The sequence below is a fragment of the Helianthus annuus genome, chromosome 12 (assembly GCF_002127325.2).
Source record: "Helianthus annuus cultivar XRQ/B chromosome 12, HanXRQr2.0-SUNRISE, whole genome shotgun sequence".
NCBI lineage: Eukaryota > Viridiplantae > Streptophyta > Magnoliopsida > Asterales > Asteraceae > Helianthus > Helianthus annuus.
The window spans coordinates 78,891,426-78,907,746 of record NC_035444.2 but is presented as its reverse complement, the minus strand read 5'-3'; positions in this window follow the sequence as shown (position 1 = coordinate 78,907,746).

The following is a 16,321-nucleotide window of genomic DNA, read 5'->3' as shown; positions in this document are numbered from 1 at the left end:
TACGGCTTCTGCATAAGTGGTCGGATCAGTGTCTGTGTAGAGAGCAAAGTCGGCGACATTAGTTGACATTGTTTGATTCTGTTCGTATAGTTGCTTCACTTGGGCATCAGTCAATTGTGATGAATGCTGATGTATGTCTCTGATATCACGTGTCCTTAATTCTTCATTTTCTGATGTAGTAGAAGACGTGTCATCTTCCATGGCATCATCCTGTTCATTGTTTATTTCATTATGTGGATGTATCTCCGGTTGACTTTGACCTTGAGGAGCGATATCTTGTGGCATGTTTGCAGCAGTTGATTCTTGAGTTATATGTTCCATTTCAGGATCCAAATCATGTTCTTGATTCACTTGAATGATGTTAGAATCCACATTTGTAGTTACAGACCCCCAATCTTGACTTTCATCAAATGTAACATCTCTACTAATGATAGTCTTATTTGTGATTGGATTGTAAAGTCTATAAGCTTTACTATTTTCGCTATACCCGACAAAAATGGTTCTTTCTACTTTGTCATCCAACTTCCCTCGCTGTTGCTTCGGTATATGAGCATATGCTATACTCCCAAAGATTCTGAGATGATCCACACTGGGTTTCGTTCCGCTCCATGCTTCCTGAGGAGTTATATCTTGAACACTTTTCGTTGTGGTTCGATTTAATATATATGTTGCACAAGCTACAGCTTCAGTCCAAAACGAGTGAGGCAGTTGTTTCATTTTTATCATGCTTCGGCTAAGCTCCATCAGCGTTCTATTTTTACGCTCAGCAACCCCATTTTGCTGGGGTGTATAACTTGTTGTTAGTTGATGATGGATTCCGCTTTCTTTGAGAAAGTTCTGAAAATCATAGCTACAAAATTCTCCACCTCTATCGGTTCGAAGCGAGTTTATTTTGTACTCTATTTGATTTTCAACTAATCTTTTAAAAAATCTTGAACTGTGTAAGAGCCTCAGACTTTAGTTTCAAGAAATATACCCAAGTCCTCCTCGTGTAATAATCTATAAATGTGATAAAATATCTACAGCCGCCTATCGAATGTGTTCTCATGGGCCCACATATGTCTGAATGTACCAGCTGTAGAGGTTTTGTGGCATGCCATCTTGCTGTCTTGGGAAATGACTTCCTTGTGTGTTTTCCAAATAGACATCCTTCGCATATATTACTTGAGAAGTTCGATATCTTTGGTAAACCCTTTACAGTATTGCATTTACTCATCATATGTAAGGTTTCGAAGTTAACATGACCATATCTCCGGTGCCATAATACAGAGGTATCTTGTATCATCATGCTATAGGCCCTTGGTGTTTCATCATATTCTAAATTTAACGGAAACATTTTGTTTCCGGTCATTTGAACTTTCCCTATACTCATGCCCTTTTGATCCTTTATAGTGCATTGAAGGTTATGAAATTTAACTTCATATCCTTTTTGCACTAACTGGCCAACGCTTAGAAGATTATGTTTCAAACCTTCAACAAAAAATACATTCGGTACCCTTTTTTCTACTCCCTTGAATCTGATCGAAACATCTCCATAACCCAACACTTCTAATTTTTTGTTGTCCCTAGTCCTAACTTCTCTTCTCTCCGACTCGTCTAGTGTGACGAATAAACTTTTGTCGCCAGTCATATGGTTGCTACATCCACTATCTAAATACCAGCAACCGTCCTTCGTTGTTTCTTCTATGTTAAAGATCATAAACATAGTTTCCTCATCCTCCTCCTTTTCATGCATAAGTGCATTGTTGATCTTTTCCGTATCGTCTCTCCTTTGACAGAATTTCGCTATATGTCCTAACCGTTGACAGTTAAAACATCTAATATGTCCATTGTATCTGCCTCTTCCTCTACCCCTTCCTCTTCCTGTATTCTCAGATCTAAGTGATCTTGAACGTTCCAGTCCTTGACTTTGAACTTGAAACGCTTGTTCCATTGGTGAATCATCATATTGCTTTAATCTTAATTCATGAGACTGCAGAATTCCTAATAATTCTTCTGTTGTGATGGTATTCAGATCTTTAGATTCTTCGATTGCGACCACAACTGATTCATATTTTCGAGTAAGACTTCTAAGTATTTTCTCTATTATTCGTTGTTCTGGGACTTCCTCTTCATTTAGTCTTAATTGATTTACTATAATTGTGGTCCGATTGATATATTCTTCTATTGACTCACTATCTTTCATCCGTAATGCATCAAATTCACATCGTAAAGTTTGAAGCCTTACCGTTTTAACCCTGCGTTCTCCTCTATATGCCTTATGAAGAATGTTCCACGCTTCTTTGGATGTTTTACTTGTTGCCACACGTTCGAACACAGTTTCGTTTACTGCCTGAAAAATTACATGTAACGCCTTCTTATCCTTCCTGACTTTCTCTCTATATGTGTTCTGATCGTTTTCTGAAGCATTGGCAGGGATTTCACTATATCCAACTTCGATGATTGACCAGAGATCTTGTGATTCTAGTAAAACTTTCATTTGGATATGCCAATGATAGTAATTTTGCCCTAGCAACTTTGGAATTTGAGATTGAATTCCTCCATTGGATGTTGTCATGATGACGGTGGTTTAATGGGATGAAGACAGACAAAGAATAAATAAGAACAAATCGAAAAAGAAGAAATCTTATGTTTGAATCTTTGTGGCTCTGATACCACTTTGTTGATTGAAAGTTGCAGATCACGTAAACTATGAATTAGGGTTTCGAATCTTTGAGAGAAAATGATATACTTGTATTCGAAATTGGTAATCAATAATGTTAATACATGAGATATATATACAAGGCATAATAAAAGAGTAAGTGCCAAAACTTATAATAACCAATAATAACATAATAATTATATCCTAATAATAAAACTTATACTATCTAATATATATATTTATCTAGCTTATATTCTAATAATTTCTTGGTAGGATTCCTGTTTGACGTTTTGTTTTCTTACACTATATCTTTCTTAGGATGTTAAATGGATTCAAATTAGGATATCCCAGGTATCTAAAAGTTGTATGACTTTCCAAAGTTAGAATAATATTTATTGAATACACATGCTAAATTGCTAATTGAGTATGAATTAGGGTGCAAACGACTCGAGTCGAGTTCAAGTTATAGCCTAAGCTCATATGGGGATATGTATCTAAAGAACTAGCTCTGCACATAAGTACCTTTTCACACTCGAATTTGGCTTATAAGGCTTGGCTCGCTTATTATGGATGGATATGAACTGTTAAAATCACAAAACAATAGAAAAATTGTATTAAGAACTAAGCATACTAATAAAAATTTCCTAATTGAAGTTCAAAGGTAATAAGACAAATCTTATAACAGGAGCTTAATCATGACCAAAAGCAAAGATCGATGGGAACTTGTTAAATATAAATTCGTGTATGATAATTGTGGTTATCGCATATTGGAATTTTGTGGATTTTCAGATAATTAGTTGATGTGGGTCTGAGTCACAAATAGACTAACACAAATATTTTAACTAATATCATTAGTTACGTTTTTCTCTTTTGAACATCAAAAAATCAGCAAGTAGCTGAATACACAAGATATCTACCAAGATAACATACAAAACATGAGAAAATGCACCAAGAAACAACAAAAGAGACTAAACCAAATATGTCAACATGGAGAAAAAAAATACGTAAAACCCCCAAAAGAGATCACGCTGGATAGGTTGGAGAGAAAGTAAATTTCGGACGGGAGGGAACAATGCCCGGAGCAGACCCATCCTTCATCCTCGTCATGCTTGGACCTTTTTGTTGTTGGCAGGGAGACCGAACGATGTGGTTACACCCATGAATTTTGGATTTATCAATTCCAGTCGACACAAATGACCCCTTTGAGTTTGGCAACTCCAACACATCAACAGGCTTGACGAATTCATCAAGTTGTTTTTCCACCCTCTGACCTGGAAACTTCTTTGGCTATTATGAGGTTAAGACACAAAGATGTTGTTTGTTTTTTCTGAGGTAAAATGTCTGCAGTCTGCGGACCACATCAGCAGACATGTATAGAAGAAGAGGTGGACCAAACCTCTGCAATCTACAAGAAGAAGACCGTTTGTTTTTAACTTCCGCAAGCTACACATCAAACAACAATTATAATCAAACAAGATGAACAACAAAATTCAGAATTTAAACAACAAAATTCAGAACATAAACAACATAAATCAGAATTCAAACAACAAAAATTAGAATTTAAACAACAATTATATTTAATTGAAGGATAAATTGATGATCATGTCTTCTAACATTTTCTAGAATCCGCTTCCCAGCTTAATCTACCTGCTTCTCTGTTTCACCATTTTCTCACCATCGTCACACACATTTATCTGAATAATAATAATAATAATAATAATAATAATAATAATAATAATAATAATAATAATAATAATAATAATAATAATAATAATAATAATAATAATAATAATAATAATAATAATCTGAATCGGTGATCAATCATGGCGATTTACTGATAGAAAACCTTCGTAGAGGAGGACGAAGACTGATGGAAAACCTCGGCGGCGGTGGCTGTGGAGGTGGGGGATGTGAGTGCATAATGTCTATCACTTTCGTCAATCGAGCATCATAGCAAGAAATGGAACAAGATAAGGTTTTTATAATATTAGATAAAGGGGAAGTCCATTCGGACGGATGGAGGATTGCCCATCCGGACGGATGGAGGCTTGAGTCCAAGGAGTCCTTCATTTAAATGTTCCCTATACATAGGTCTTGTTATGTTTCATTTACAACATTTGTCACTTTTACATCTTGGAGCTTTGAAGGTCTAGAGAGAGAAAGTTGTGATCAAGGTGATTCAAGGTGTAAACATTGTCAGATCATTGAATAGAAACATTGTTAATTACGTTCTTGTGTTCGATCCACACACGTACACGGATTCCGCATGTCGTACGTGTTCTTCGCAATCGTCGGGAGTTCGTATTCGATCCTAAATCGCTTTCACAGGGGAGGTGTTGGCAGTGGTTGTGGAGGTAGGGAAGATGTTGGCAGTGGCTGTGGAGTTGGGGAAGTCTGGGCGTTGGCTGTAGAGGTGGGGGAGGTGTTGCCGGTGGCTGTGGAGGAGGAGGAGGTGGTGACTGGCGACGTAGGAGGAGGAGCATGGAGAAGGAACTAGGGTTAGGGAAAAATAGAATGGAAAAGATGTGTCTGTGTTTTGAGATTAGGAGGAGAGGGGTGGAGAGAGGGTTGGAAGACATTGGACCATGTCTGCGTAGGGAAGAGGACGCGCAGAGGTTTGAAGACATTTTTTAATGAATATCTTCTAAAAAACAAACGGTCTGCAGAGCTAAACGTCTACTCGTGGTCTGTGCGGCGTAGCCATAAGAGGTCAGAAGAGATTTTTCTGAAAAAACATACACCCTCTAAGTGAATTTTATGAGGTTAAGAGACTAATTTAAAAAGTTAGGTAATATAGGATCCGAAGGAGAGGGATAAATACACGGCACCATATTGGGTCGGGTTATGCATTTGGTTGGATAAACCTAAAAGATCATCAAGACCTATAGGATGCAAATTACGACTTGAGCCCAAGCTCGAGTATGCTCGAGATGGAGCTTGTTTAACTTATAAAAGCTCGAGCTCGGCTTGATTTGAGATTTCTTTCTAAAGCTCGAGCGTGGCTCTTAGGTGGTTTTCCAGCTCTAACTCGGCTCATGTATTATTTATTAATTTATTTATACTAATTATAACTATTATTTTATATCTATCTATAAATAGTAATTGTTATATATCCATATATATATAGAGAGAGAGAGAGAAAAAATGTATTGTACAAAATGGCTTAACGTACGCTACGTACGCGATGTGAAATCGCATGTTATAAAATAGCATGGATGAAATCGCATGTGATAATTTTGATGAAATCGCATGTTGTTTTTTTGTAACAATTTCACATGTGATAATTTTGATGAAATTGCATGTTGTTTTTTTTTTTTTTTGTAACAATTTCGCTTGTGGTAATTTTGATGAAATCGCATGTTAAAAAACCAACATGCGAAATTGTTACAAAAAACCAACATGCGATTTCAATATGGGATGAAGATCTGACGGCTAAGATGATCGCGTACGTAATGTAGGATAAGGGCTCTTGTATATTAACCTAACTCTCTCTCTCTCTCTCTCTCTATATATATATATATATATATATATATATATATATATATATATATATATATATATATATGGGTCGAGAACCGCGAGAACCACTCTCCACCAATCAGATTATGTCACTTATACACTAACATTTTAAAACCAAAAGGGTATTTATGTAATTTACTTTAAATTTTAAATCCATCTCCATGTGTGTCTCTTTTTTAAAGTCATTCCAATTTCTATCTTTTCACACATTTTTGAAACACTCAACCTCTCATCTCTCTCTTTACCCGATGAAGAAAATCATCATCTTCATCATCTTCAGCTTATGAACAATCTCTGTTACCGGCACTACACCCACCCCGGCGACCGTGAAACCCCACACCCGCACCTGCAACCCCCGTTTTCTCCGGCGACCCACAAACACCACCGTCAAAGACTCGCAACTCCCTAGATCATTGAGAAACTGATGTCTCCGGCTACCCACAACTTTTCAACCGGTGAGTTTCTCCGATCCATCACCATAATCAGATTTTTCAACCGGTGGTGGCTGTGTGAGCGGTGGTGGCGGCGAGCGGTGGTGAGGGGTGGGTGAAGGGGGTGGGTGAACGATGGTGAGCGGGGGTGCCGGTGGTACCGTCGATTGCTGGTGGTGCCAGTGGTGCCGGTGGTTGGCGGTGGTGTCGTCGATGTCAGTGGTGCGGGTGGTGTTTATGTTCTTGATTCTGGTTAGCTTTTTTAATCGTGAACCATCTTTGATTTTGTTTTATTTTGGATCTTGGATTGATTTGTTTTATCTGGATCTTGGATTGATTCTGCAAGTGATGTTATAGATTGATGGCGATGGTGAGGTAGTGGGTTTTAATCTTGATTGTGTAAGTTGTTGATGTTATAAATTCTATTTAATATTTTGATTCCCCTTGTTTTTGTATATTTGATATTTTGTGTTTAAATTAAAGATATGGGGATTTTGAGTTGGCAGTGAGACAGGGCGATTTTTTTTTCAACAATTTGATGATGATGGCGCGGCAAGGACGGTGGAGGGTAGGTTTTTGACCTGCAACCCCATTTTTGCAACCATGATTATTGGAAACTTTGAGCCAAACCCCATTTTTTCAAGATCCCACACATGATTTTATGTTTTGTTGTTTTTTTTTTATATTTTTTGCGCAGTCGATGATGATAAGTTCAATCTATCTGAGACACCTACTGAGTTGTGATTTTTGGGTGAGTTCGTTTTGGGGTAAAAAAGTTTTTGTAAAAAAAGGTTAAAACCGTAAAAAAGTTTTTGTATAAACTTTGGTTATTTTGTAAAAAAGTTTTTGTAAAAAAAACTTAAAACCGTAAAAAAAGTTTTTGTAAAAAACGTAAAAAAGTTTAAAAACGTGTGAGACAAAAAAGGTTTTTTGTAAAAACCAGGCTAAACCGTAAAAAATTTTCGCATAAATTTTTGTCTTTTGTAAAAAAAAGTTTATACTTATTTTTTGTAAAAAAAATTTGGTAAAAAAGTTTAAGTAAAAAAAAGTTTAAAACCGTAAAAAAAGTTTTCGTAAAAAACCGTAAAAAAGTTTAAAAACATGTGTGTAAAAAAGATTTGTAAAAAAGTTTAAAACCGTAAAAAAGTTTTTGTATAAATTTTTGTTCTTTGTTAAAAAGTTTTTGTAAAAAAAATCTATAAAAACGTTTTTTTGTATAAAAAAAGTTTAAAACCGTAAAGAAAGTGATGCGGGCCCAAGTGTGGATGAGCGGGCCATCTTGTATTTAGAGGCACAAGAACGCGTAAAAAAAGAGGCTTCACTAAAATGGCTCTAACTTGGCTACGGGGGTCCGTTTTGGGGGTGTGAACAAGCGAAACGAACGTGAGAACGAGCTCCATCTTGCTGCAAACGGCCTATGGCGGGTTGGGTCATCGTCCGGGCAAAAAAAAAACGCTTATTTCTACATTAGAAAGTTTTCGCAAAAAAAAGTTTAAAACCGTAAAAAACGGGGCGTAAAAAAGGCGTGTAAGAACATGGCGTAAAAACGGCTCGTAAAAAACTGGGTGATAAAACGGCGCGTAAAACTAGGCATAAAAACGGCGCATAAAACCTGGCGTAAAAACGGCGCGTAAATACGGGGCGTAAAAAACGGCGCATAAAAAACAGCGCGTAAAGAACGGCTCGTAAAAAAACTGGCTCGTAAAAACGTTTTTTTTTTAAATCCTGAAAAAGTTGTTTTTTGTAAAAAAAAAATCAGATTTTAAAATGTTTTCTAATTAAAAAAATCTGATTTTAATAAAAAACAATTAATTTTAAGATAAAAAAAGTAATAAAACACAATATATACAATAAGGCAAAACAAGCAAAATTACTAAACTACCCTTTTGACATTAAAATATTAAAAACATAATAAGACAAAAAGAATTTAACATTGTTTTTATAACTTTTAATCTTATTCATCTATCTCCAAAGATCATGATGTGTGTCATGTGTTATAGATTTTTATATATATTTTAAGCCCTTTTACACTTTTTTTTCAAGTTTTAAATTTATAAAACACGATATTTACTAACATAAACACACATATGGGCAAGTGCACCCATGGTGGACGTAGTATAACATCAACATTTGCAATTTATACGGTTCGATACCAAAGGTATTACATGTCAGTTTTTGTTGTTTAAAAAAATTGTAATCCATTATATGTTATGTACATTTGCATTATATTATATTCGCACATTTGCACCATGTTCATAGTTATAATATGTTATAAATAATATTGCAAAAACAATATATGCAAATGTACATTATGATATTTACATTATGTTTGTACATGATTCTGAATTAACATATATGCACATGTGCATCATGTTCACCAAAACATTATATAATTATATGTTAACTTGTAATGCAGATGTGCACTTTGTTTACAAATACATTATAAATACATATATTGACAATCAGTAAGCATCACAAAGTAATCATCATATATAAACTTTCATCCAACTGTACATAACCATATATATGTTAAAAAAATAATAAACATCATACAATTAAATTGTTGTTTTGTAAGTATATTATATATACTTGTCATACATACGTGCATCCCATAATTTAGCTAAACATTATTTCGTATTTTAATCACACGGGAACAATCACAGCTGCTCTTCATTCTACGCCCAATGGCACCCCATATTGGATACCTGAAGTTGATGTTGAGTTCATTCCTACTATAAAACAAAAAAACTATAAACATCAGTGATATATTAAACATACCTGCGGTTTTAAGCACAAGTGTTCATCCTCCCCAAGGTATTATAAACAAAGGGTGTGGTGCCAAAAAACACCAGATTGGTCCCGGTAGTCAGAAAATTAAAGATAAGCGAAAGAAATCCGATAAGCGAAAGAAGGCTGGACGTTTATGCAACAAATGTAACCAATATGTTTTCGACCATGATTCATGCAACTGCGAAAAAATCAAGGCTGCCAAACTTGCTGCACGAGCAGCTAAACGTGCTGTTGCTATTGCTGTTGTACTACATGCTCCGTCTGAATCCGGTTCTGATGATGTTGATCTTGATGACACCGATGTGTACTCTGATGAGAATTCTTCTTCTTCTGATGATAACCCTGATAATACCCCTGAAGTCCCTACATATGTGCAAGAACCCGAGCAAACTCTTAGGCGTTCAACCAGACGTCGTAAATCAACCAACCCAACTCGTGATTCTTGATTGATCTATTATCTATTACAACTTATGATTATCGAACTTAACTACTTATGACTATCAATGTTTGTTTTGATTATGCTTCTCAGTGGACTATTTATTCGTTTTTTTAATATATTCATCATTGCCATCATCCTAATTTGTTATCAATTATGTATTACATGTAATTATTTGTGATTTTATTATTACCCACTTAACATAATGGAATTTTATTACTACCCATTTAACTTACAATATTAATATTAATGCGTAACATACAATATGCACATGTGCATACGTGTCTACCAGTTGTATCTAACAGTTGAATCCACTTGTTTATTGATATACCATTGTTTATTATTATACCTGTTACTAATATTAATATAAAACCATTTGTTGTACCTTATATATAAATATACCCATTTGTATTACATTACATACTACACTGTACGTTATATAACTTTATGCGCATGTGCATACCCATCATTTAATTTATTAACCAACATACTATAACATATTTTAACAATCGTGTACATCTATAACACATTATATATTAATAACACGCATTTAGTCATTACTAACATTCAATACCAACCATCTTGTTAGTTTAACCATTTTAATGCACATGTGCATAAACAACAACAACCAATAGGAACTCCCCTATATCAGCTAAAATACCAACTGATTACTATATCAACTATTATACCAGCTGTTGTCAACCAAAAGTATTAGTGTCACAATAGACCACTTCCAACCACATTTAACCAAAACTATAAACGACATCATAACAAAGTACCATCTAAAGTATTAAAACAAACAAAATAAAACAAAGTACTAGTTTCATTAACATAAATCACCAACAAAACAGAAATACTATATGTTGCTAAAATTAATAACCTGTTGTGTTAACTCATACCCTCAAACTTATCCTCATTCTTCCATTTGTCAAGCATATTCCAACATTTTTCTTGTTTCATCGCCTCTTTGTGTAACATTTTTCGCATTTTTTCATCTCTCAAACCGCGTGTTGTCTCTTTTGCAAGTTCCATAACAGTTTCCTTGTACACGTTTGCCTCTGATAATAACAGTTTTGTTGCTATCTTCATCATCAAGTTTTTCAGTTGCATGTCTTGAATATCTTTCTGCGTACTAAAACCGCATTCAAACTTGACATCGCTCCATTTGTACATCTCCATGTGTCGCATAGCGAACACACCGCAATCGTTGAAATTATCACTCGTTGCCCATCCAATTTTTTCTGTTTAAATATGTGCAACATTAATACATGTATGAAATGTTTGTCCACACTAATGCACATGTGCATTTTAAATATTGATTAAAAATTCTAAATGACACATACCATTAACAACATTGTCATCTTTATCACCAACTTTAGATGTTGATAACCTTCTGTTCTTTGCCATGCGCACCTCACCGACACCTTTGTTTGGAATTTCCACCTGTTTTCGTTTATTATTCCTCACCTTCATGTCCTTTTCCACAACCTTTTTCACATCTGCATTCATAAACTCAATATGTTTATACAAATTATATTAATAAAAACAACATTAATGTAATGATGCACATGTGCATGAAATAACTTTTAATTAATGAACATCGAAAATATTAATTATAAATAATCAAATATTCTAACCTTTTTGTTTACCATGCATATACTTTTCCGTTGTGACTGCGTCTTACAATGATGACCCTTCGTCCCTCGACTTTAATACAAATATAACTTTTTTTCATTTTCCTTTCCAACTTGCTTTCCATTGCAATTCTACAATGAACATGTGCATATACGTTAAATGCCTTAATAACCTAGTATGACAAATTATGCGCATATGCATAGTAACTTATTTTGTCAGTTTATGCACATGTGCATATATGTATATATCACACCACAATATCTTGTTACCACATTCTAACATAAAATACATTTGTGCATAACTATTCACATGTTATTACAAAATATGCACACGTGCATATTAAATTAATATAACAATCTATGCACATGTTCATAACTATATATCACACAAACTTACCTTAATAACATATTCTGTTAAACATCTGATGTAAACATATGCACATGTGCATGACAATATTTCTGATAATACACACAAAAGTTTGAATTAACAAATTATATATAATATAAAGAAGTACGAACGAATTGTATAAACTTACAAAATGTCACACGAACTATGCACATGTGCATATTGAACTATTATGACAATATATGCATATGTGCATAACTATATATCACACAAACTTACCTTAATAACATATTTTATTAAACCTAGTTAAATCTATGATGTAAATATAAGCACATATGCATAATAAAATATATCACAATACAGAATGAAGTTTGAATCACCAAATTGCACAATATATATGTTAAACCTGACGGCGATTTCCGACTATATTGCCATATTGACTATTATTATAATCACGTTGCCCTAATTACGAACGAAATATGGATCCACGATGTTTTTAATCACGTTACTGTAATTACAAATGGATGAAGAATATACGATCGATGGTATGTTCCTAATATAAATTATACGACTCATTATGGAGGAATTTTAGGAACTAACCTCAATTATATGACAAAATCTGAAATATATTCTCGTAAAATATCAAATCTCCGAGAAAATGTCACTCCAAATGCTTCGAAATGGTGAAATGGTGAACTGATGTCACACCCCGATATTTCCACGTATTACCGGTGGGGAGTATCGTGACGTAGTTGATATCATCATAGTCAAGTAATCACAGTTCAATGCACAACATAAGTCAAAAGTGAATATATTACAAACTTATTCAAAAGTAACATTAATGTTACAAACATATTGTAAGGTGGATCCACATGCAGATCTTAAAACAGAAAGATAAACATTGTTCAACAGACTTTAGGCCTCTAGAACTTGCAAGATTCCCTATTAACGCCCTGAGCTCCCAGCCAATTACGTACAGTACCTATCACTTAATCTTTTTTGGAAAAATACGTCAGTTTACACTGGTAAATACAATTAACTGACTCATTTTGAAAATGTTTTAGAAAATTGATTTGAATGCTCAAGGCACAAAAATTCTTTTATAACTTGGGACAATTATATAAAAATAATCTTGTATACAGATTTACATGTTCGCTATACATTTAGGGCCCGATGTTAGAAACCGGGTCAAGATTAACAGACACACCACAAGTATAGGCCCACACGAGAGTGGGATACCGTTTCCCTTAAGCAACTATCAGGTGTATGCCTACACCCCATGCTTAGGACGTGGCCATTTGTTAATAATGATGCCAAGGATATCCGGGACATGGTCATTAACCCCCAAAGGCTTTTATTTCAAACAATACAGATTAAAACGGGTTACCTCAATAATTTAACCGCTATTTGATTAAACATTCAATACCGACCAAGCGGTATTATTATAATACCGTATCCCAAGCCCATATAAGGAAAAATAAGTTAAAAGTATTTACCTGAGCTAAAATGCAATTTATACTCAGCCGTATATTCTAATCAGCAAGCACAAGTACCTCTACTGGGGCTCTCAATCTGGAACCAAGGTTTTACTAACCTATTAGATTCCTAAAGGGTCTTATTTAAGTCGAAACTTAGACCGGTTAGTTTTCAGGAAAAGTTTACGGTTCAAAACGCAAGATTAAGCAAAGACCAGATTAGAATGTGATTTAGACCCGACAAGTATGGAGACTTGTATAATATGGGTAAACTAAACACATTCTAGATTTTTGAAGTGGAAATGATAAGGTTTGACCCGTTTCGGTTAATTCATGTAAACTAGTTACATAAACCGTACCGAACGCGTAAATTGCATAACGGGTGATGACTGTCGTAAGGGTCAATCAAAAACCTAATTAAACTACGTAGATAGCGTAAGTAGGGTATCGTATCCACGGGGAATTTGTGGTTAGCGTAAAAGAAATTAATTAAAACTAAACTGTCTAAATTGGCAGTTTGTTTGTTTAATTGTAAAGAAAACACAATTTGTCACGAAAAGTGTTATCAAGATGAGAAGAAGTAACCTCCACCCGGAATCCCGAATACCCGTTTTAATATAAAAATCCGTTTTCTGATTCAAAACACCACATAGACATGGCCTCGGAATTAATGAATTTGATTAGTTAGTAGGGATAGTTTTTAAGATTCACTATGCAACCTAATAACCCGTTTGATTGTATCAATTACCCACCAATTTACCAACCCGCTAACAACGCAAGAAAGTTGCCAATACGCTTAATAAACGACAAGTAATTCAAACACAAGAAACGTTTACCAATAATCCAACACAAGTGGTCAAGCTGTACCAGTTTACAAGAATCAGAAAAACAAATAATTATGTCAAACCGCGTAAACGTTCATCCAGGCGGAAGTCACCGAAAGATTTAGCCGCGCATACTTGTCTCTACCGCATCAGTTGTCATCCCGAGTTGGTTGGACATCATAAAACAACCTTGAGAGATATGAAGTATGTTGCCGATTCGTCCCTCTTCGTTTCGTAATGTGACGGTTGTCAACGATAATTCCCAAAACTCCCACCCTTTTCTTGTTGCCCGGTCGCATAGGGTTTAATTAAAAATCATACAATGTAGAAAATAAAATATTCCAAGGCCCACTCCATCTATTTCACGTTTGCATGGCAGCCAATAATGTATTTCGTTTTGGCAGCCCCTTTTTTTCATGTACATCCAATCTAATTCACATCCAAATATGATGCATGTGCAGATGATTCAAAATTGATTCCTTAGGGTTTCAATGCCATGTTTTATTAATTAATTCATATGGCCCAATCATCATTGACCAACATGAAATTTTGCTTGGCTTTAATTCCTTTGCGGTCCATTAGATTTTATCCAGATTCAGTCAACGGGTCAATGGCAGCCTCTACGACACGCGACACTGATCAACGAACCCGTAAGGTATCGTGGCCATATCAGGTGAGTATTTTTCTATTTCAATCCATGCATTGACTTTTCAAACACGTTTTCCGAATCGTTTCTCTCGTGCACCCTCGTTAACAGCTGTTAAGCCACAGATAACAACACATTATAAGTATATAAACGATAACTACTTAACGTGTTTAACTAACTAATAACTAACACTACTTAATATAAAATACACTTAATTTAACCCGACATCACATCCCCACACTTATCTTTTTTCGTCCCAAAAAAAATTATATGCAATGGAATCACAATCAGAAGCATCGACATTCAATATAGCGGTTATTTTATTAACCGGTCTAACCATATGCTAACCAAGATTGCGGGTATACGATCCACTTAAACCCAATCCCCAGCTTCCGAGCACTTATTCATGATTCATTTAAGTTTAAGTAATTTATAGTCATCTATGGATCTCACACTCAAAAGATTACAACGCCACCTAATCCCGTTTCAAGCTTATAAGGTTAAAAGATTTATAATCTACCGCCTTATATAAAAAACTCTTATATTATTCCGATTAAACTTTATGATGGATAGATGGATGAAGTTCCGAGCTTTACATGCTTTTGTATACGATCAGTTCAGTGGACATACGCCACACGAGTCACCATCCCCATGGTTAATGCCATAAACTTCACGTTTTTTTTTACATGTGCTCAGATGAATGGATGGAATATTTCTTTTTTTTTTGTGGGCGCCACACTGTTTTGGATTTATTTTCACAAAAAGAAACAGGTGTGCTAGTTTAATCGGAAAAACTTATAAGTTTTTTACTTATGACGTAGCCCTTATACTTTCCACAGTTTCAGTTTTGCCATAGCTCCTAAGGTGAGAACCCACAAGACTCCTATTTTAAGTTATTTTATATCGATCTTAAGAAACCTTTCAACCGGCTGGGCCTACCCACATATCCTAAATTAGATGCGTGACCGACCGTTCATTATCTCATATATATAGTAATCAAATGCCAATGATCCAATTATATCTATCATTTTCCATTTATTGCAGAAACTTTCTCGAAATAGTTTCTATTTTTTTCAATTTTTTTTTAAATTTTTGATTTTTTATTTTTTTCAGATTTTTTTATTTTTTTACGACACGACACTAAGATACAACTAAACGCTAGTTTCCCCTCCCCACACTTATTTCCTTCATTGTCCTCAATGGAGTGAGAAACTATTTACGACATAATAAAAATATAAATACAATACAAAGAGAAATGGAACAGACTCCCCTGATTTGACGCGGTTGAATCCATGAGCTTTGTTCCACTGCAACCGTATAGCATTTCATTCGCGGCTGCTTCAACACGGGACACTTGACTTGAAATTATTTGAATCACTTTCGTCTAAATGGAGATTGAGTATGGACAAAAGTGATCGTCACCTCCTCAGACTTCCCCACACTTGGGTAAACGCATCCGTGAAGATAATTAAAACCTGCAAGAACACACACGCAACACAAAACACAACAAAAATACAATACTCTACATCCTCGGGCTGCCTTCCGAGAGCGCTAAGTTTTAGATCTTCAGCCAGATTAT